The sequence below is a fragment of the Mobula birostris genome, chromosome 21 (genome assembly GCF_030028105.1).
Source record: "Mobula birostris isolate sMobBir1 chromosome 21, sMobBir1.hap1, whole genome shotgun sequence".
Taxonomy (NCBI): Eukaryota; Metazoa; Chordata; class Chondrichthyes; order Myliobatiformes; family Myliobatidae; genus Mobula; species Mobula birostris.
This window is the reverse complement of record NC_092390.1, coordinates 19,601,095-19,624,750: the sequence shown is the minus strand read 5'-3', so window position 1 is coordinate 19,624,750 and position 23,656 is coordinate 19,601,095. Positions and strand designations below refer to the sequence as shown.

The 23,656-nt window shown below is 45.5% G+C and overlaps 1 protein-coding gene and 2 non-coding genes across 3 annotated transcripts in view; 1 reads left to right on the top strand and 2 right to left on the bottom strand.

The window, feature by feature from the left end:
• LOC140186002 (equilibrative nucleobase transporter 1-like) overlaps nucleotides 1–23,656 on the bottom strand; it is a 77,938-nt gene that overhangs the window by 15,229 nt on the left and 39,053 nt on the right. The window lies entirely within an intron of this gene.
• Nucleotides 5,772–5,860, bottom strand: trnap-cgg (transfer RNA proline (anticodon CGG)). Its single transcript is given in 2 exon segments — nucleotides 5,772–5,807; nucleotides 5,825–5,860. It is a non-coding gene; the product is annotated as a tRNA-Pro (tRNA).
• Nucleotides 8,868–8,949, top strand: trnas-gcu (transfer RNA serine (anticodon GCU)). Its single transcript has one exon. It is a non-coding gene; the product is annotated as a tRNA-Ser (tRNA).

Below are 23,656 nucleotides of genomic sequence, written 5' to 3'. Positions count from 1 at the left end.
TTAACGTGCTCTGGAATTCTCTGTTATGCCTCCAAAGTAGCAGTGCAACGTGGCCAAAGAACTAAAGGTGACGGCGAGAGGTCACGTCCTGATAAAGATTACACACCGTTCCAAATTATGTAATAGTGTCATATCAGCCAACTTCACATTATTGTGCCCTTATGTAATTGATTTTACGATGTGACTAGTTTTTTTTTCTCTACACAGACCAACACTTGAATGACTCCGTGGCCGCTTTATTTTGTACAACTGTACCGTTAATTCAAGTATCTTATCAGCCAATCATGTGGTAGCAACTCAGTAGATAAAAGCAGGCAAGGTAGCAACTCAGCAGATAAAAGTATGCAGACATATTCAAGAGGTTCGGTTAATGTTCTGACCAAACATCAAAATGGGGAAGAAGTGTCATCTCAGGGACTGACCATGGAGTGATTGTTGGTGCCTGACGGGGTTTGTGTATCTCAGAAACTGCTGATCTCCAGGGATTTTCACGCAAGCAGTTTCTAGGGGTTACAGAGAATGGTGCAAAAAATATCAAAACACAATCATCCAGTCAGCGGCAGTACTATGTGCGAAAACGCCTTGTTGATGAGAGAGGTCAGTGGAGAATGGCCAGACTGGTTCAAGCTGTCAGGAAGACGACATAAACCCAAGTAACCACGCGTTACAATTGGTGTGGAGAAGAGCATTAGGAAGTATGTAATAAAGAGGGTACTGAGTATATATCATGCATCAGTTCGGGTTTATGTTGCACCCTATATGCACATTCATGACTATCTACGGGCTGACGCAAGAAAATTCGAGGAGAGGCTGAAGAATTGAGTGACATATCTGATTGCAATAAATCGGATGTACTGCTAGAGTCGTACAAATCGAACTGAAAACTGGCTGAGTGTTCATTTCGTGGCAGCTTTGGCAAATTTGCCGTAAATCTATTTATTTGGACACAAGAAACCTGACATTTGTATCAAACGATGCACATTTGATAAGGTTAATTGTGAGAAATTGCCCCCAGTAAATTAAGTTCTGGTGATGTCATAACTATATTGGCGGACGTGTCTTCCAAATAACTCTATTAAAGTAGAAAACTAGAGCAGATCAGACTTATTATCATGCACAATCAATAGCCACATTATTAGGTATGCGCTGTAGCTAATAAAGTGGCCAACGAGTGTATGCTCATGGTCTTCTGTGGCTGGAGCCCATCCACTTCAAGGTTCGACGTGTTGTGCGTTCTGCACACCTCAGTTGTAGCGCATGTTTGTTTGAGTTATTGTCACCTTCCTGTCAGCTTGAACCAGGTTGGCCGTTCCCTTCTGGCCTCTCTCATCAACAAGGCGCTTTCGGCCGCAGAACTGCCGCTCACCGGAAGTTTTTGTTTGTTTGCTTGCTTGCTTTTTTTTGCTTTTCGTACTATTCCCTTGAAACTCTCGAGACTGATGTGCGTGAAAATCCCAGATCATCAGCAGTTTCTGAAATACTCAGACCACCCCCTATGACACTTGGAAAGCATTTCTCCCCCGTATTGATGCTTGGTTTGAATAACATTCGAAGCTCTTGACCATATCTGCATTCTTTATGCACTGAGTTGCTGCCACACGATTGGTCCCTTCCACGCAGGCCCAACGGAGACTGGGCGATTACAATTTTCAAAGACAACGGAGAGTTAACTGAATACATTGATGTATTCCCAAACTGTCCATCCCCTTTCGGCATTAGCTGATTGTAAAGTTTTGTTTCAATTCCCTTTAAACTGGGAAATGTTGTGCATTGATCTCATTGATCCCCATTCTCTCACGGGACATGCGGAAATGCGATTGATAAACGCTTTGGTTTCGTCAGCACTCTTACTCCATCCACTGCGCGTCCTCCAGCCGATCGCGACATCACACAGTCCAATGAGCCTGAAATCAGCCAATTTCAGGCATCTATTATCCACCACGTGTACGCTGACCGTCGAAATTCAGTCACCCGAACTGACCTCGGACAGTCGGGAGAATATTCTAGCAGGAATGCGTAGAGGAGAGATTCGTAAGGACCAGAAAAGATACGCAATTTGTCTTCCACCATGATCACGTGCCACCTAACCACCAATAACCCATTCACCGATGCCTAAGTTTCAGGGGTAGGTTGGGGAGCCAGATCTCATCAGGGTCTTAACCATACGGGTGAATTTTCATTTTGAGACGCAAGGTGAGAGCGACTGGCAGTGACATCAAGGCAATTAGTAAAAGAGTGTGGCATCAAGGAGCCGGTTTAAAGCAGAAATCAATGGCAATCCAAGGGAAACTTCGCACATACGCAGAGACAAATCGCTATGCTGTTGGGGAGGTTTCTCAGGTCCAACTGCGCACGGACGTTTGAGTCAGAAATTGACTGCTAATGATGGTGTAATCTTCAGTTCCCCTTTCCACTCTTCGGATAACGATGCTTCCCAGTTACGCGCATAAAAACAACGAGACATCATTCAAACATGGGTTAATGAAGGGCACACAGGCAAGTTGAAAGTTCAAAGTAAAATTTATTATCCGAGTACATACATCTAGCACATGCAACCCTGAGATTCTTTCTCTGCAGGCATACTTAGAACAGTAACTGCAAACAGCATCTGTAAACTGTAAACATCAGGAACTATAAAGAAACCGTGCCAATGCAGATATAAATAAATAACAAATTACAAGCCTGAATTAACAAGATAAAAGAGCCCTTAAATGGGTGTAGTCATCCCCTTTTGTTCAGAAGGGTAGTAACCTGGTAATGCGAGTCCTGGGGCACCTGTACCTTCTACAGTGAGAAAAGAGCACGGCCTGGGTGGCGAGGATCTTGGATGATGGATGCTGCTTTTCTACGGCAACGTTTCACGTAGATGCGCTCAGTAGTTGGAAGGGCTTTACCCGTGATGTACTGGGCCGAATTCATTACCTTTTGTAGGATTTTCCGCTCAAAGGCATTAGTGTTTCCATACGAGGTCGTAATGCTTCCAGTAAGTACACTTTCCACCACACATCTATAGAAGTCAGGTAAGATCACCCTCAAGAAATGATTACAACTACCAGCTCTTGACATTCATTTACATTGCCATCACTATGTAGAGGGCCGTCAACATCCTGGGGAAAACACTAGCACATACTGAGCTGAGTTAGCCGGATGAATTTCCAATTCACTGCCTCACTGCAGTACTCTCGGGGACTATATAGGATTTTCTAACATCGTCAAGGGGTTGTGCACGGTGTCCCATTAAGGTCTGCATGGTAACAGAGCTGTTGGTTTATCTTTTAGAGCGCCGGCGCCAGGAATCACCGATTGGGTATCGATTGCAGCCGCTGTTTGTAAGGAGATTACACGTACACCCACTGATCGCGCGAGTTTACGCCGATTTCCTCACAACGCAGAGGTTAGAGTTAATGAGTTGTGGTCAGTGTTATTGTATGTTGGCGCAAGAGGCGTCAGCAGCTTCTTTCGATCTTCTGCGTTAGGGCGTTGATTGCATCTGCATTGGAGCTGTGATACACCTGCTGAGAATGCTCTCCGCCGTACGTCTATACATGAACCTAATTAAAAACATTTGTTGACATGCTAAATCTAGCCAGTCTTCAAATGAAGAATAGTTTGAGTGCAGTTTATTGTGTAGGGCAAATTACTGCCTCCTCAGTGCTTCATCCGTCCCAATCATTACTCAGCAGTCCAGTCAGTCCATTGGGTTTTCCTTTGGATTATTGTATGTGAGTGATGGTGAACGGTTCGTTCTTCGCCGCGATGAAATATCTCAATGCTTACAGATGTGATAACATCTCATGACGTCAAGAGCGCAGCATAAAATATTTGCACAATTCTTCAGTCGATCAAAGCAGCATCGTCGACTGTGTGGATTTGAAGTTGCTTCACAGATGGGTAATTTATTTGGTTATTCAGGTTGCTACTGATTTGAGTGATACGGCATTCACACACACTGGTTCAATACACACTGATTCGCCTGCCCAACTTTAAGGCAGTAATTCACTTCAAGTATTGACACATTACGTGACCTGCGTGAAATAAAATAAAACAGCTTTATTTGAGAAACACCCAGCAGGTCTTTCTCACATAAAACACCTAATGCAAAACGGACCTCTAATCAGTTGCCGGAACGCACACGCACACGCACACGCGCACGCACGCGCACACGCGCACACGCACACACGCACACACGCACACACACCTCACTGTGCGAACAAAATTTCTTTCCAGTTTAACAGGTCTTTCCAATATCGGGATGATAAAAAGAAACAGTGCAATATACTCCAAGTAATATATACAAATACATACAAAAAATAGTGAAAAAGAGAACAAATATAGTGATGTAGTGTTTATGGGTTGGTTTATTGTCCGTTCAGAAATCCGAAAGAAACTGCTCATAATATGTTGGGTGTGTATCTTCAGGCTCCTGTACCCCTCTCTGATGGTTGTAATAAGAAGGAATGTGTCCTAGGTGATAAGTGCTTAACAATGAATGAGGCATCGCCTTTTGAGGATGTCCTCGCTCCTGGGCCATGATGGAGATGGCTGAGTTTGGAACCCTCTGCAGCTTTCTCCGATCCTGTGCAGTGGGCTATCCACAGCAGATGGCGATGCAACCAATTAGAATGTTCTCCATGGTACATATGAATAAATTTAACAGAGTCTTTGGTGACATATTAAATCGCCTCAGACTGAAACATAGCTGTCTTCTTCCTCAGCCATGTTGACACCCATGAACTAGAAACTGCTCATCTTTTCGAATGCTGATCACTCGAAGAGGACTGGAGCCTGTTCCCTTCCTGAAGTCCACAACCAATTCCTTATTCTCGTTGACATTGAGTGTGAGGTTGTTGTTGCGACACCCCTCAACCAGCTGATTTACTTCACTCCTGTGCGTCTCCCCCTCAGCATCTGAGATTCTGCCAACAATAAACGTTGCAAACGAAATCTGGGCTAACATTGTCACTTTCAACTGAATATCCTATGATCGTTTTGTTCTCAACTCTTCCTTATATCCATGCTCAATAAGTTCCTCAACACCGTCATTTAATTAATAATCTCATCTGCGGACAAAGTGTTCGCGAATTGGGGTGAAGAGCAGAATTTCAACTCACAAGTTGGATCGGCAGAAACTGGGATCAGAGTTAAAACTGCACAATTTCGGCACAATAGAGTGACCAATGTGAGGGAGGGGCGTTGGATTCGGGTTTGTCCCTCAGTTTCCGCCGTAAGTTGGTTAAGTTCTCTGATTTCCAGTCACTTTTCTCCTGTCTGGCAAACGGGAGAAGTAAGGAAATTTAAGTTCGCTTGTGTATTTCTTGCTCTTCACCAACAAAACCTAAAGCACCCATCAGTAGGTAGACCGATAGTTTTCCGCATGCTCACTGTGAACAAAGTTGCTGTCCAGTTTAACAGGTCTTTCCCATAACGGGATGATAAAAAGAAACAGCGCGATATACTCCAAGTAATAGCAACATAATCTCCAACTCCGATACTGAGTGTTCTGAAGCCAGCGTGCTTTATATATTTTCACCAGTCCTGCATATCACACAGCTTTCGGCGAACTATGCACTTCTACACATTGGCCCCTCATTTACATTGAACTCCCCAGTGCTCTCTCCCTTGTATAATATAAACAGTACGATAGGCTAACTTTCCAAAATTTTTCATTTCGTACGACAGTTTATTTCCCACTTGTTCTGTTTTTAGTAAATTACCTCCTGCGTCGAAGTAAATCGACGATAATGAGTAAATCGATGATAATGTCTAAAAGCGGGCTCGTCCGGGATTTGAACCCGGGACCTCTCGCATACCCTAGCCGTTATCACCCGAAGCGAGAATCATACCACTAGACCAACGAGCCCTCCTCTATTTAATTTCATTTTGTAGGAAAACCATTGTCATTCCTTGATGAGGGAAGAGATTGGAATCGAATTATGGCAGATCCGTAATCCTTGGGGTTTAGAATGAGCAGGCATGATTCGAACAAAAAGAAGAGAAATACTTTAACGGAAAGGTGAAATATCTCTGCCCGAAACGTCGACTGTTTATTTATTTCCATATACGCTGCCTGACCTGCTGAGTTCTTCCAGCATTTTGTGTGTGTGTGTGTGTGTGTGTGTGTGTGTGTGTGTGTGTGTGTGTGTGTGTGTGTGTGTGTGTGTGTGTGTGTGTGTGTGTGCGCGCGCGCGCGCGCGCGTTAGGCTCAACATTATAAGGCATCCTGACAGGGTATATGCTGGGATGATTTTGTCAGTAGAAGAGTCTTTCTTAAACAAGTGGACGTTATGTAAAACAAAAGCATCTTCTTCTTGCACGGGGTGGCGAATCCCTGAAATTCTCTGCTCCACCCGCTGGCGGAGCTGGATAATTAGAACTTAAAGTGGGTGTACATAGATGTTTGTTCTGTCTTTGGATAAATGGCACAGCTGAAGAGGTAAGACTGGGACCAACTGCCGCAAATCCGTCTCGCTCTCCGCTTAATTACTTCGATTGTCCTTTCGCTGAAACTCATCTCCGCGACGTCCCCTTCCAGCTCCACCACCCCTTCACTCTCTGCATTTATCTGTTTTCAGTAACTACGTCGGAAATCACACAGACATTTCCATTCTTAACAGTACAACTCATCAGCCACTCACATCCCAAGTGTGATTGATATCATCCTTGCCTTCAACAGATTGTTGTATATCTGGGAAACGGCGGAGATGGAGATGAGATGAGAGAGGGGAAAGCATGTTGCTGACAGTCGCGGCGACAACGAAAATATCGCGAAAGCCGATATATTATATCCTGAATCACGACTTATCGCGTGTGGAATGACAGATTTGTTTAATGGAAGAAGCAAAGACGTTGCAGGGCAAAACTGGTGGTCAAATGATGAAAACAGGGAGACAAAGGGAGGGAGAATGCCAAACTGTCCAGAGTGAGATTCGAACTCACTTCTCCAGTGGAGACTACAAACCGAACGAAACGCCTTAGACCGCGGGCAAACTGACGTTAATGAACGAATTGTGACTAAATTTACTATTGCAGCCAATCAAGTGATTCATGTCTATTCGCGTTTTCGGGTATGGGGGGCGGGGTCGGAGCAAACAAAAGCCTCTTTTTCAGCTTGTTTCTATATTTTAGAAGCCGGTGGCGATCCCCTGGCAGACAGGCTGAGAACAGCAGTGAATGGGCCAGACGAGAGCAGATAAGATTAGGCTAAATTGTGATTACAGTCAGGGCAGACAGGTTGGGGTGAATCTCCTGCCGAGGTTGCTGTGTTACCCTGCTGCATTTTACAGAACCTGTCCCGACAGCTGGTGTAGTCATCAGATATATTATCGATGTGTGAAGTTCCCTCAGCCGTCTGCTATTTCTTACAGTTTCACAGCGGGATTGGCCAAGCTACAGGACAACAACGTTTGCGTCCTCACACCTCGGTCTGAACCTTGATGTCTCGATCTCTATCCGATCGTTGTCTCTCGCTCCAAACTTCGCCATGCTTCTGGAACCAGTATCACAATGTCAATCAGGACACGACCCCGCGTGCGCTTCTGATGAAAGGGAAATGTATGTTTAAGATACTTTCCCGAAGCTTATGAAGTTCAGCTGCGGTGTCTCGTCTGCTGAATGTGAGGCACACTTCCTTTTCCAAGCAGCAGCAGCTCCCGCCAGTTTGAGGGATTTTACCCGTTTATTTACCAGCGGGCTTGCAGAAATACATCACAGGCAAGCAAGACACATAAAATTAAATGTTCCGCGAAACGAAGACGCGCTATTAGGTTAAGTTGCCCGTTACTGAAGACGCGGGACACTGTTCAAAATCGATGCATTTAAAACAGAATAGAACCAAAACTTCCAGTTGAGTAAAACAACCACGACAGGACTCGAACCTACAATCTTTTGATGATTTCTATTGAACACTTAAGTCAGAAGCCTTATCCGTTATACCACACAACAACACCAATTAAAAACTCCGAAAGACAGAAATGTAAAGCTTGCTAACTGCGGTCAAGAATTTCCATGTGCACAGGGATTTCCAGATCGAACTAAAGGTAGCTGCACGCTGTGTATTTTTTATATCCCAGATGAAAGTTCAATGTTAATATTTCTCTATTCCTGTTTCTCTATGTTCCATTAAATTTAATGTGCCGTTTATCGGTTTCTGCAATATGGAAAGAATTCTCGAGGCACACGTGGGTCGCTTAAAATGAGCACCGAAAATTCTGCCAGCGCTACGGGTCTTAGCGCCGGCGTTATATGCTGGGGATGGAATCGGCGAAAATAGGCCAATAGATGGAATAATTTATTGATAAAGAGAACGTGCTTTCTTTTTTGATATTTCTCGTATGCCAGATCCGAGCAGTTAACGGTTCGTGTCCGTTAAGCGGTGGGAAGTTCGGATCATTTGCTGCGGTCCCCAGGAAGTTCTCCACTCCCACCCCCTGCAGTTTCTGTGTAATGGAGTGGTTATCGGGTTATCGCGATTGGCCAATACGCTAAAGGCAGTTAGTTTGGAACCAAATACCATCTTCTTCTAATACCCGGTTACTTGCAATCAAGGAATGTGATAAGAAAACGACTGAATATTTATTTAATGCAATATAGTTTTATCTCATTCCACTACCCAAAATACTCACAGCTTCTCAGTGTTACAGTCCACGAAATCGAGCCCTTCTGCCCAGTGCGATGATAGCGTCTGAGGTGCCGATAATAGCTGCTGCAGTTCCATTTTCCTGTGGTTGCCCATATCTTTCTACGTCTTTACCAATGTCCATGAATTCTGGAAAGCATGGAAGAGCGACGTAAATAGAACACACAAAAAATATATGGAACATAAACGGAGATTGTAGATCCTTTAAAGAAATATAAAATCTCGAATAACCGACGAGGTGGCCGAGAGGTTAAGGCGATGGACTGCTAATCCATTGTGCTCTGCACGCGTGGGTTCGAATCCCATCCTCGTCGTTGTAGTTTTCACATAAACATTAAAGAGCAACCCCAGCTTTTGTCGTTCATTCAAGTTCATCTTCAAGTTTACGGTCATCCGACGTACACAGCTAAACGAAACAACGTTTCTCAGGGACACAAACAGCACGTAAAATAATATTAACACTAAAATATTATCCGATAATAAAATTACTTTCTACAGATGTAGAAGCTGACGTAACGTGCAATAGGACGAAAATTAAATATTTAACAGTATAATGCCACTGTCTTAAATAATATGTACTGGGCACCAGGTGGGTGTTCAGAAGTCTCACAGACTGGGTGGAAAGAAGGTGTTAGACAGCCCAACTGTGGTACGTTCTGTCTGAGGGTAGGAGGTCAAAGATAATATGGGACAGTGGGACCGATGGAAGCGGTCCTTGACAATGCAGAGCCCTGCGGATGCAGCGCCTCTGAGATGATGGGGAGAGAAACCCCGATGAATCTCTCAGCAGTCAACACACATCAAAGTTGCTGGTGAACGCAGCAGGCCTCTCAGTCCACTTTGCGGCCAGATGCCTTGTAGTTCCTGTATCAAACGGTTGTACTGCTGGTTAGGAAACTGCCAATGGTGCTGCGGTTAAATGAGTTTAGAATGGAGGCAGTGATCCTCTCTCTCCTCAATCTCCCCAGGAAGTAGATGCGATGCTGTGCCTTCTTGACTAAAGATGTGGGGGTGGGGGACCGAGTGAGATCGTCCGTGATGTGCACGCCAAGAAATTTGATCCTCCTGACTCTGCACGGATGTGCAGCGGCCGGCCTGCAACTTACTGAATTCCATTTTCATTTCTTTAGTCTTGTCGAGGTTGAGACTCAAGTTGCTGTGTTCGTACCGGTCCGCAAGCCGCTGTGCCTCCTCTCTTACTATTGTTGCTGATGAGGCCAGCCCCTGACGTGTCATCAGCGCTCTAAATCGTGTGGTTACTGCGAGGTTTAGCAGTATAGTCGTGTGTCAGCAGGTGTCGGGGTGGGGTGGTGCGCCCGTGTTCATGGTGGTGGAGCTAAAGATGCCACTTTCAGCACTGGCTGTCTGAGGTCCCTCTGTAAAGAAGTCCAAGGTCCAGTTACAGAGAGGGGCGTAGAGACGCAAACAAAGGCATTCGCAATTCGGAAGAGGGTTTGGTTGGTGATACATGAAGAAAACCAATGTTCACAATTAGAGTTGGTCACCAAATTTGGCGCATTGGGAATGGCGTGAGTGTCGAGATAAGATGCAGTGTCGACCGGTTTCGCCTTTCCCATGCTTCGTTTTCAGTCCCTTCGCAGAACAGCGAGCTGCGAATGGTGAGAGCGGTCCTGGGAACCACGTGCCCATTTCCCGAAGGGCGTAACGTTGAAATCACCAGAGGTAAATAACGCTTACAGACAACGGGGTGCAGATCACTGCGCGAGGGCGCCGCGTATGTTCTCCGGGACAGCGGAAGAGCGGAGTGATGGCCTATCCGAAGAAGAGAAGAGCCACAAACGCTGTCAAAGAGGCTAGCAGTAAACACAGAAAATATAGTCTGCAGGAACTACAGACTTGACTCGTGTTCACCCTCAAACTGTGTCTTGAATTCCCCCTTGATGTGATCATTTATTTGTTGGGGATTCTTCACAGAAGATCTCTTATTAAACCCACCTCCTTACACAGAGCTACTACAAAATGACCTGTTCCTGAGTAGGTTCTGTAACATACTGCTGTAAGAACCAGCCTCCGAACACCCCACAAATTTCTTCTCCATTGCCCCTTGCCAGGTTGATTAGTTTAATTCATACATAGGTTAAAGCAAGCGCGTACAAATCGCGGGAAGAACTCAGCAAAGAGTCGAAATTTCATGTTGAGAACCCTCATCAGGACTGGAAAGAAAGAGGCAGAAGTCGGAAAAAGGTGAAGGAGGGCGGAGACCAACGTGGTAGTTGATAGGTTGGGGGGAGGTGGGTGAGGAAGGGTGTGCTCTGAGGAACTGAGAGCTGACATGTTGAACAGGTAAAGGGTGAAAGAATAATGAATCTCACGGAGGAGGGCAGTGGACCATGGGGAAAAAAAAGAAAGATGAGGGGAACCGTAACGAATTGATGAGCAGGTCATGATGGCAGGAGAGGTGAAGCGAAGGGATTCACAGAAAGGGGAATGTGGTGAGAAGACCGCATTTATTGTGATCAAAAATTGTGATCTATTTACAATATTTGCACCGTCCCAGCGGCTTCTGTGCTCCCCGCTCCCCGCGGGCTGCCTCCTCACCATGTGGCCCCTCCCACCCCACCAATTGGCCAGCTCAGATGCATGATGACGTCACAAAGGGAATTTCCGTTTTTGATGTCATTCCCTCAGCAACAGGGCCAAAGAGAGGTGCAGCCTGGGTGAGGCTCCCCCCGGGCGGGGTGTGAGGAACTGAACTGAAGTGGGGTCAGTCTGTATTTGCTGTGGTCCCAAAGAATGAGACGTAGTGGGATCCTCTTGCGGTTCGCAGGTTGACGTGGAGAGATGGAAAGGATGTCGACTGGATAGGACAACTGCTGCTTGTTCTCTGCCAGAGCCACGTGAGTGCGGACCTCGTCCCCTCACATCCTCTGTAACCTCCTCCCGCCTTGGCTCCCTCTCAAATCTCTGCTCTTCTCCCTCTGTCGCCCCTTCTGCATAATCACTTTCCCTCCCCTTTCAGGTTTCAGGCCTGGTACAAGTAATCTACTGCAGGGATCCGAGCTGGGTTCTCTGCTGTTTTCCATATATGATTCGAATATGAATGTGGTTAGCATGTTTAATAAGTTTACTGATATCCGCAAAACTGGCGGTTTGGTTAGCGAGAAAGTAAATAAAGTAGATGGAATTTAAATCAGGGAAGTTCAAAACGTTGCACTTTGCAAATTAAATCAAGGCAGGTCTTAAGCCACAAGTGGCAAGACCCTGGGAGTGCTGTAGAATACAAAGACTGGTAATCTATGCTTGGAGCCAAAGGAGATGGGGGAGATCTTAAATTAATTCTTTGCACCTGTATTTATTCAGGAGATGGACGTAGAGTCTATAGAAGTGAAGCAAAGTGGCATCGACTTCATGGACTCAATACAGATGACAGAGGAGGAGGTGTTTGCTGTCTTGAGCAAATTAGGGTGGATAAATCCCCAGGTCCTGACAAGGTGCTCCCTCGGAAATTGCTGGGGCCCTAGCAGAGATATCCCCTAAGCGACAGGTGAAGTACCACAGGATTGGAGGATAGTCAGTGGTATTCTGCTGTTAAAGAAAGGCTCTCAAATAAACTAGAAAATTAAAGCTGGCAAGCCTGACATCAGTAGTTGGAAAGTTATTGGAAGGTATTATAAGGGTTGGGGTATATGGACATGGACTGATTAGGGATGGTCAATGTGGCTTTTTTTTTTGCGTGTTGGGTCATGTCTAAACAATTTTACACATTTTTGAGGAAGTTGCCAGGAAAGTTGATGAAGGCAAGGCAGTGAATATTGTCCACATAAACTTTAGCAAGGCACTTGACAAGTTCCTCCGTGGGAGGTCAGTTAAAAAGGTTCAGTCACTCGGCATTCAAGATAGGTGATAATTTGGATTAGACATTGGAGAAGCTAGAGAGTGGTAGTAGATGGTTCCTTCTCTGACTGGGGGCCTGTGACAAGTGGAGTGCTGCAAGGATTGGTGCCAGGTCCATGTTGTTTGTCATCTATATCAGCAATCTGGATGATAATATAGATAACTGGTTCAACAAATTTGCAGATGACACAAATTTGGGGTGAAGTGGCAGCAAGGAAGACTATCATGGCATGCAACGCGATCTGAAACAACTGGAAAATGGGCTGAAAAATGGCTGATTGAATTTAATGCAGACATGTGCAATGTGTTGCACTTCGGTAGTACTAACCAGGACAGGTCTTACACAGTGAATAGTAGGGCACAGAAGGGTGCTGTGGAATAAGGGATCTGTATCTGGGAATACAGGTCTGTAATTCATTGAAAGTGGCGTCAAAGGTAGATAGGGGCATAAAGAAAGCTTTTTGGCACACTAGACTTCATAAATGAAAGTAATGAGTACAGGAGATGGGATGTTATGTTGAAGTTGTATAAAACATTGGTGGAACCTAATGTGAAGAGTTGTGTGCAGTTCCGGTCACCTACCTACAGGAAAGATGTAAATAAGGATGGAAGAGTACAGAGACAACATACGGGGATGTTACTGGGACTACAGGATCTGAGTTACAAGGAAAGATTGGAATGTAGAAGACTGAAGGGACATTTGAAAAAGCTATACAAAATTATGAAAGGTATAGATAAGATAAATACAAGCAAACTTTTTCCACTGAAGTTGCAAGGGACTACAACTAGAGGTCATGGGTGAAAGGTGAGAAGGTTAAGGGGCCATGAGGAGAAATTTCTTCACTCAGAAGGCCGTCAGGGTGTAAATGAGCTGCCAGCACAAGTGGTGCATATGAGCTCGATTTCAAACTTTAAGGTAAGTTTGGATAGGTACATGGATAGTAGGGGCTTGGAGCGCCATGGTCTGGGTGCAGGTTGATGGGAGTAGGCAGATTAAATGATTTAGCATAGACTAGATGGGTTGAAACAGAGAAACATAGAAAAAACTACATCACAATACAGGCCCTTCGGCCCACAATGCTGTGCCGAACATGTCCTTACCTTAGAAATTACCTAGGGTTACCCATAGCCTTCTACTTTTCTAAGCTCCATGTACTTATCCAGGAGTCTCTTAAAGACCCGATTGTATCCACCTACACCACCATCGCTGGCAACCCACTTCATGCACTCAGCAGTCTGTGTAAAAAACTTACCCCTGACATCTCCTCCATACCTACTTCCAAGCACCTTAAAACTGTGCCCTCTTGTGCTAGTCATTTCAGCCCTGGGAAAAAGCCTCTGACTATCCACATGATCAATGCCTCTCATCATCTTATACACCTCTACCAGGTCACCTCTCATCCCCCGTCGCTCCAAGGAGAAAAGGCCGAGTTCACTCAACCTATTCTCATAAGGCATGCTCCCCAATTCAGGAAACATCCTTGTAAATCTCCTCTGCACCCTTTCTATGGCTTCCACATCCTTCCTGTAGTGAGGCGACCAGAATTGAGCACAGTACTCCAAGTGGGGTCTGACCAGGGTCCTATATAGCTGTAACATTACCTCTTGGCTCTTAAATTCAATCCCACAATTTATGAAAGCCAATACCTTCTTAACCACAGAGTCAACCTGCGCAGTAACTTTGAGTGTCCTGTGGACTCAGACCCCAAGATCCCTCTGATACTCCACAATGCCAAGAGTCTTAACATTAATACTACATTCTGCCATCATATTTGACCTACCAAAATGAACCACTTCACACTTATATGGGTTGAACTCCATCTGCCACTTCTCAGCCAGTTTCGCATCCCATCAATGTCCCACTATAACTACTGACAGCCCTCCACATTATCCACAGCACCCCCAACCTTTGTGTCATCAGCCAATTTACTAACCCATCCCTCCACTTCCTCATCCAGGTCATTTATAAAAATCACGAAGAGTAGGGCTCCCAGAACAGATCCCTGAGGCACACCACTGGTCACCGACCTCCATGCAGAATATGACCTGTCTACAACTACACTTCAGCTTCTCCTGCCCTTTAACTCCTGCCCGGAAATTCATGCAATGAAACTCCTGCCCTGAATCTTCTGCCCTGAAAACCCTGCCCTGAATCTCATACCGTGAAACTCCTGCACTGAATCCCCTGCCCTGAAACTCCTGCCCTTGAACCTCCAGCCCTGAAACTCCTGCCCCGATAAGGGGTACCTTATGAGATGCCTTGCTGAAATCCATATACACTACATCTACAGCTCTACCTTCATCAGTGTGTTTAGTCACAACCTCAGAAAATTCAATCAGGCTCGTAAGGCACGACCTGCCTTTCACAAAACCATGCTGACTATTCTTAATCATATTATGCCTCTCAAATATTCATAAATCCTGCCTCTCAAGATCTTCTCCATCAACTTACCAACCACTGAAGTATAACTCACTGGTCTATAATTTCCTGGGCTATCTCAACTCCCTCTCTTGAATAAGGGAACAATATCTGCAAACCTCCAATCCTCTGGAACCTCTCCCGTCCCCATTGATGATGCAAAGATCATTGCCAGAGGGTCAGCAATCTCCTCCCTTGCCTCCCGCAGTAGCCTGGGGTACATCTTGTCCAGTCCAGTGACTTATCCAACTTGATGCTTTCCAAAAGCTCCAGCACATCCTCTTTTTTAATATCTACATGCTCAAGCTTTTCAGTCCGCTGTAAATCATCCCTACAATCACCAAGATCCTTTTTCCGTAGTGAATACTGAAGCAAAGTATGCGTTAAGTACCTCTGCTATCTCCTCCGGTTCCATACACACTTTTCCACTGTCACACTTGATTGGTCCTATTCTCTCACGTCTTATCCTCCTGCTCTTCACATACCTGTAGAATGCCATGGGTTCTCCTTAATCCCATCTGCCAAGGAGTTCTCATGGCCCCTCCTGGCTCTCCTAATTTCATTCTTAAGCTCCTTCCTGCTAGCCTTATACTCTTCTAAATCTGTATTATTACCTAGTTTTTGAACCTTTCATAAGCTTTTCTTTTCTTCCTGACTACATTTACAACAGTCTTTGTACACCACGGTTCCTGCACCTTACCATCCTTTCCCTGTCTCATTGGAACGTACCTATGCAGAACTCCACGCAAATATCCCCTGAACATTTGCCACAATTTTTCCCAAGTTCCTGCCTGATAGCCTCATATTTCCCCTTACTCCAATTAAATGCTTTCCTAACTTGTCTGTTCCTATCCCTCTCCAACGCTATGGTAAAAGAGATAGAATTGTGATCACTATCTCCAAAATGCTCTCCCACTGAGACACCTGACACCTGACCAGTTTCATGTCCCAATACCAGATCAAGTACAGCCTCTCCTGTTGTAGGTTTATCTGCATATTGTGTCAAGAAACCTTCCTGAACACACCTAACAAACTCCATCCCATCTAAACTCCTCCCTCTAGGGAGATGCCAATCAATATTTGGGAAATTAAAATCTCCCACCACGACAGCCCTGTTATTATCACATCTTTCCACAATCTGTTTCCCTATCTGCTCCTCGATGTCCCTGTTACTATCGGGTGGTCTATAAAAAACACCCAGTACAATTATTGTCCCCTTCCTGTTCCCAACTTCCACCCACAGAGGCTCTGTAGACAAACCATTCCATGGCTTCCTCCTTTTCTGCAGCCGTGACACTATCTCTGATCAACAGTGCCACGCCCCAACCTCTTTTGCCTCCCTCCCTGTCCTTTCTGAAACATCTAAAGCCTGGCACTCGAAGTAACCATTCCTGCCCCTGAGCCATGCAAGTCTCTGTGATGGCCACAACATCATAGCTCCAAGTACTGATCCACGCTCTAAGCTCATCCACTTTATTTATAATACTCCTCGCATTAAAATAGACACATCTCAAACCATCAGTCTGAGTGCATCCCTTCTCTATCACCTGCCTATCCTCCGTTTCGCACTGTCTCTAAGCTTTCTCTATTTGTGAGCCAACCTCCCTTTCCTCCGTCACTTCAGTTCAGTTCCCGCCTCCCTGCAATTCTAGTTTAAACTCTCCCCAATAGCCTTAGCAAACCTCCCTGCCAGGATATTGGTCCTCCTGGGATTCAAGTGCATCCCGTCCTTTTTGTACAGGTCACACCTGCCCCAAAAGAGGTCCCAATGATCCAGAAATCTGAATCCCTGCCCCCTGCTCCAATCCCTCAGCCAAGCATTTATCCTTCACCTCATTCTATTCCCATACTCACTGTCACGTGGCACAGGCAGTAATCCCAAGATTACTACCTTTGTGGTCCTGCTTCTCAACTTCCTTCCTAACTCCCTATAGTCTGCTTTCAGGACCTCCTCCCTGTTCCTACCCAAGTCATTGGTACCAATATGTACCACGACCTCTGGCTGTTCTCCTTCCCACTTCAGGATATTGTGGACGCAATCAAAACCATCCCAGACCTGGCACCTGGGAGGCAAACTACCATCTGTGCTTCTTTCCTGCGTCACAGAATCGCCCGTCTGACCCCCTAACTCTAGAGTCCCCATCACTGCTGCCATCCTCTTTCTTTCCCGACCCTTCTGAGCCACAGGGCCAGACTCTGCGCCAGAGGCGCTGCCACTGTTGCTTCCCCCAGGTGGGCCATCTCCCCCACCCCCAACAGTACTCAAACAGGAATACTTATTGTTAAGGGGGACAGCAACAGAGGTAGTCTCTAGCCTCTGACTCCTGCCCTTCCCTCTCTTGACTGTTACTCACTTCTCTGTCTCCCGAGGCCCCGGTGTGACTACCTGCCTATAGTTCCTCTCTATTACCTCCTCACTCTCCCTGACCAGATGAAAGTCATCGAGCTGCATCTCCAGTTCCCTAACGCGGTCCCTAAGGAGCTGCAGCACGATGCACCTGGCGCAGATTTGGCCGTCCAGGAGGCTGGGAGTCTGGGCTGGCTGGGTTGAAGGGCCTGTTTCTGTGCTGTACTTTTCTATGACGTCACCATTAGTGGTGAAGTTCTATGGAAAGTGACCCTTCATCAGTCAGGACACTGAGTACAAGAGTTAGGATGTATTGTTACAACTGTACAATATTTTTGAGACTCCAGCTGGATTATTGAATACAGTTATGTCATCTAGCAGCAGAAAGGATGTGATTCAGCTGGAGACGGCGCAGTAAAGTCTCACAAGGATTTGACTGCTACCAAGCTACAAGGAAAGAGTAGAGAGTCTGGAGCTATTTTCTCCAGAGTGCAGAAAGGTGTTGTTGACATTCTAGAGATATCTAAGATCTTGAGGGGAATGGTTGATGAAATGAATAGTTGTAGTCTTTTTCCAGGGGGAAGCCATCGGTTTTTTGGTGAGAGGACAATGATTTACTGGGAGCTGGGAAAAGCTCGTTCACGTAGAAGGTGGTCGGTATATGGAGTGATATTTAGACAAGTACATGGATTGGAAAGGGTTTTGAAGGGGATGTAGCACGGTACCAGTCCCTTCCAGTCCATTGAGCCTGAGTCGCCCAGTTACACACGTGACCCTATTAACCTTTGTAAAGGTGGGAGGAAACCCACATGTACACAGGGGTTGGGGGGTGGGGGTACTGGATGGGGGGAGGGAACACACAGACAGCACCAGAATTGAACCCGAGTCCAGGCACTATAGTCCAGATCCATCCATCGGGTAACGGCAGAACAGCCAGACTTACTCAACAGAGGTAAAGACAAGACCGGTCCCCCCGCAGGGCAACAACAGAACAGCCTGACTTACCCCACGGAGTCGAGGACAAGAGGGGACAGATCCAACCATAGGGTAACGGCACAGCAGCCTGACTTACCCCACGGAGGCGAGGACAAGAGGGGACAAACACCAAAGAACGACAGACAGTTCCATCTCTGCATCGGAGTCACAGTTACGGCCAGCAAACTCAGCTGGCTACAGAAACAGTTGGATCCCTACCTAGCTCAGAGTGGCTGACGGCCACTCAGCTGGCCCTGGAAATGGCCGAATCCATACTGCAAAGACAGCTCCGACTACTGACAGCAAGGCTCCATGAAGCGATGGTTCTCCAACGTGGCCTAAAGATGGCAAGTGGCCGCTCTAGCCTTCCACCAGCAGGTTGCTCCCAGAGGATCTTGACAAGACGAGCCAGCAGCCCACACTCGACCCCAAGGCTACTTATATTCCAAGCCCCAAGATGGGAATCAGGTGCCTATGATTAACCCAACCAAAACAAGGGACAGCTGGAAGACCCGGAGTCCTAAGCCCACAGACCGGACCGTGAACCGGAATGCTGACTTAACGGACTGGACCATGACAGACACATTTTAATTCCACATCCCATTCCCATTCTGATATGTCTATCCACGGCCTCCTCTACTGTCAAGATGAAGCCACACTCAGGTTGGAAGAATAACATCTTATATTCCTTCTGGGTAGCCTCCAACCTGATGGCATGAACATTGACTTCTCTAACTTCCAATAGTGCCCCACCTCCCCTTCACACCCCACCCATTAATTAATTAATTAATAATAATAATTATTATTAATTTTTTCTCCCTCTGTCCTCACTATACTTGCCCATCATCTGAGCTTCCCCCTCCCCCTTTCTTTCTCCCTAGGCCTCCCGTCCCATGACTCTCACCCTTCTCCAGCCTCATATCCCTTTTGCCAATCAACTTTCCAGCTCTTAGCTCCATTCCTCCCCCTCCTGTCTTCTCCTATCATTTCGGATCTCTCCCTCCCCCTCCCACTTTCAAATCTCTTACTATCTCTTCTTTCAGTTAGTCCTGACGAAGGGTCTCGGCCCGAAACGTCGACTGTACCTCTTCCTATAGATGCTGCCTGGCCTACTGCGTACACCAGCATTTTTTGTGTGTGTTGCTTGAAATTCCAGCATCTGCAGATTTCCTCGTGTTTGCTATCTTCTTATAGCCTTCTCCTGCTTTGTGGACATTACTTATTTTAATTTTCAGAGTGATAGGCAGCTGCTTAGAGGAGCCTACGGCTGCTGATTGTTGGGACAAGGTTTGAGGAGTCAGGGTATTTATAAAGCTTTGAAATTTGCATCTCCTGGCCTTTCCTAACGATGATTGTGAACAAGCCATAGCCCTAACAAGCTAATTAAGGTTTGAGACCTTGGTAAAAGTTATCTGAGAGCTCAAATCTCTTGGGGTGCCCAAACGTTTGCATGGCGCTCCTTTCCTTTTTTCACTCTAAAATTGTACAAAACAAAAATAATACACAAATCTTGCTTAAAATGTTGAAAAGAATGTTTCATTTTTAACTTTATGACTTTTGGAGTTCAGATCATGTTCTACTCCCTTAACTATTCACAGTAACAGAAATTTTGACCGGGGTGCCCAAACTTTTGCATGCCACTGTATACTGTTTGTCAGCATATACAACCCTGAGATTCATTTTGTTGCAGGCATACTCAATAGATCCATAATAGAATTGATGAAAGTCCACACCAACTTGTGTATTCAACCAATGTACAAAGGACACAATCTGTGCAAATACAAAAATAAAGAAACAATATAATAAATAAATAAGCAATAAATATCGAGAAATGCGATGAAGAGTGCTTGAAACCAAGTCTATAGGTTGTGGGAATATTTCAGTGATGAAGTGAAACTGAGTGAAGTTACTCTTTTTGGTTCAAAAGCCTGATGCTCGAAGGGTAATAACTATTCCTGAACCTGGTGGTTTAAGTCCTGAGGTTCCTGTACCTTCTTCCTGTTGGGAGCAGAGGGAAGAGTTCATGTCCTGGGTGGTCGGGTCCTTGATGATGAATGCAGCTTTTTTGCATCGATGTTTCTTGTAGATGTGCTCAAGATGGAGGGAGCTTTACATGTGCTAGACTGGGCCGTATCCACTACTTTTTGTAGGATTTCCTATTATAGGGCATTGGTGTTTCTATGCTAGGCTGTGATGCAGACCGTAAATATATTCTCCACCACAGACCTATAGAGTTGATCACATTTTTGAATGTCATGCCGAGTCTTCGCTAACTCCAAAGGAAGTAGGGACGTAGCCATAGATCTTTTTTCATAATTTCACCCAGTAAAAGTCAAGCAAAATAATAACACTGAGGAATATAAATTTGCTGACTCTCTCCGCTTCTTATTCCCTTCACCCTTCCCCCCGACGAGGACTGGCTCATGGGCCTCTGGGTTCCTCCTCCTGAGATCAATAATCAATCCCTTGGTCTTGCTGATATTGAGTAAGGAGTTGTCTTCATGGCAGCGCTCAGCCCAATTTTCAATCTCCCTCATTTATGCAGATTCGTCACCGCCTTTGATTCGGCTTACGGCAGTGGTGTCATCAGTGTAGTTGAATATGGCATTGGAACTCTGCTTAGCCACATAGTCATAAGTGTAAAGCAAGCATGAGTATACCTATACACGCTTAAGTATGAAACAAGCAGAGCATGGAGGCTAATCACACAGCCTTGTGGTGCACTTGTGCTGATGGAGACCATGGAGGAGATGTTTCTGCCAGTCCGAACAGACAGGGTGTGCAAGTGAGGAAATCGAGGATCCAATTGATCAAGAAGATTTTGAGGCCAAGGTCTTGAAGCTTATTAATTAGTTATGAGGGGATAACGATATTGAATGTTGAACTGTAGTCGATAAAGAGCATCCTGATGAATGGATCTTTGTTGTCCGTATGTTCCAGGTTGAGTGAAGAGCCAGTGAGATAGCATTTGCCATGAACATGTTGCAACAGGCAAACTGGAGTGGATACAATTTGCTTATCAGACAGGAATTGATATGTTTTATCCCCAAACTCTCAAAACACTGTGGATGTAACTGGACGACCTTCATCGAGGTAGGTTATCATGTTCTTCTTAGGCATCTCAGTGAATACTCCAGGCAGGTGATCAGCCTTTAGTATTTAGCCAGGTACCCCGTCTGGGCCGATGCTTTTCGTCGGTTCATCTTCCTGAAGGCTGCTCACACGTCAGCCTCAGAGACAGAAATCACAGGATCATCAGGGGCTGTGTGAATTCTTGATGGTTCCTCCATGTTTTGATAGTCTCTCCATGTTTTGATGGTCAAAGCGAGCATAGAAGGAACTGAGCTCACCTGGAAGCGAATCGTGGTAGTCGCCCATGTTGCTTGATTTGTGATGATATTCAAGCCCTACCATAACTGTCGAGCATCTTCCGATGATTCAAGTTTAGTCTGGAATTGCCAGTTTTCTCGTGACATAGTCGTCTGGAGTTTTTACCTGGATCTCTTGTAAATCTCTTTGTCACGAGACTTGAATGCCTCGGATCTGACCCTCAGCAGACTGTGGTTCATCCAGGGCACTTGGTTGGGGATGACTCTGAATGATTTTGTGAGGACACACTGATCTGCAACTCCATCTCCAAGTCCATGACAACCAAAGTGTATTTATCAGATCCGCAGATGAGTCCTTGAACGTGGCTCAGTCTGCCAACTTGAAGCAATCGCATAGCCGCTCCTCTGCCTCCTGTGACCACCTTTTTGTTATCCTATTCTCTGGAGCTTTGCTCTCTAGCCCCTGCCTGTATGCAGGTAATAGAAGACAGACCAGGTGATCAGATTTACCGAAATGCGGTCTGGGCATGCAACTGTTGGCATTCCTTACCTTAGTATAACATTAGTCGAATGTGTAGGTACCTTTATATGCATATGGTAATTGGGCAGGGCTTTCTTCACACAAGCCTGGTTTAAGTCACCGACTATGATTTGAAATGTGTCAGAATGGCTTCTTTCTTGTTTGGAGACAGCATCATGCATTATCTCAAGAGCTTGATTATAGTCGGCCACGGGTGGTATGTAAACTGCAGTCAGGATTATGGAGAATTCTCTTGGCAAATTCAATGGACGGCATTTGACCATTAAGTGTACAAGATCAGAGAATCTGTCTCCACTAATTCAGTACTTGCCCCGTCATCTATTGTTCCTGGCGATTCAAGTGCTTATTTAGATGGTCCTTAAATGCATGCCTGCATCGACTTATTTCTGCATCAATCCTTCAGCCAGTGTGTACCAGATTGTAACCTCCCTCTGGGTAAAAGAAGAAATTCTTCCTCAGCTCTCCTCTAGACATCTTCCTCACCACCTTGAACCTCTGCTCTTTTGTTGTACACAGCTCTGCATTGAGTCTCAGATTTATACCCACAGAAAAAGATCCTTCATTTCAACTGACCCACTCCCATACGTCTGCGTTTAGCACATATCCTTCTGAACCTTTCCCATACATTAACCTGTCTACGTGTCTTTTAAACCCAACAATTTTACCCAGCTCTACCACTTTGCACGTACCACATGCCCACTACATTCTGTGTAGAAAATGTGGTCCCTCGTATCCTTTTTAAATCTTTCCCAGCTCACTTTAATATGACGCCCTCTAGTTTTAGACTCCCCTGAGCTCTGAAAAGCCTGTGTCCATTCACACTATCAATGCACCTCATAATGTTATGTCCTCTCTAAATTCATCCCTCATCCTCCTGTGCTCCAGAGCAATAAAGGCCCAGTCTATGCAGTCTCTCCTTATAACTCAAACCCTCCATTTCCACAATATCCTGGTGAATCTCCTCTCCAGCGCCATCCAGATGTGGATCAACTAATCTTTTAACAAGTCCTTCCCAGACTTTTAATCTGTGTCTAGGATAATGGATGTATTTATCCCAGGTGCATTCTTCACACTGTCTGCCTGTTCCCACCACCTTCTGGGATTTCTATACATGTAATTCAACGTCCCATTATTCTTCAATATTTTTGCAGGCCTTGCCATTCTTTGTGTGCCCTGCCTTTATTTAACTTCACAGTGCATCGCCTCACAGTTATCAACTGAAATCCCGTTTCCCGCTGTCCTGCCCAATTTATCAGATTATTCTGTAGTCCAAGACCACCCTCAATTTTGATCTATGAACTGTCTTTATGATCCTATCTACCTCTGATGCCACTTTCAATTAATTATAGGTCTGTATTCCCAGGTCCCTCAGTTCTACTGCATAGAGTCCTACCATTCACTATGTACGCCCCTGCCCTGGTTGTTCTACACATTTATCTCCATTAAATTCTACATGCCATTTTCAGCCCTTTTTTAAAAACAGGTCCTCAGCCCGCTGCAGGTTTTGATAGTCTTCCTCACTGTGCACTACTCACCCAAACTTGGTGTCATCTGC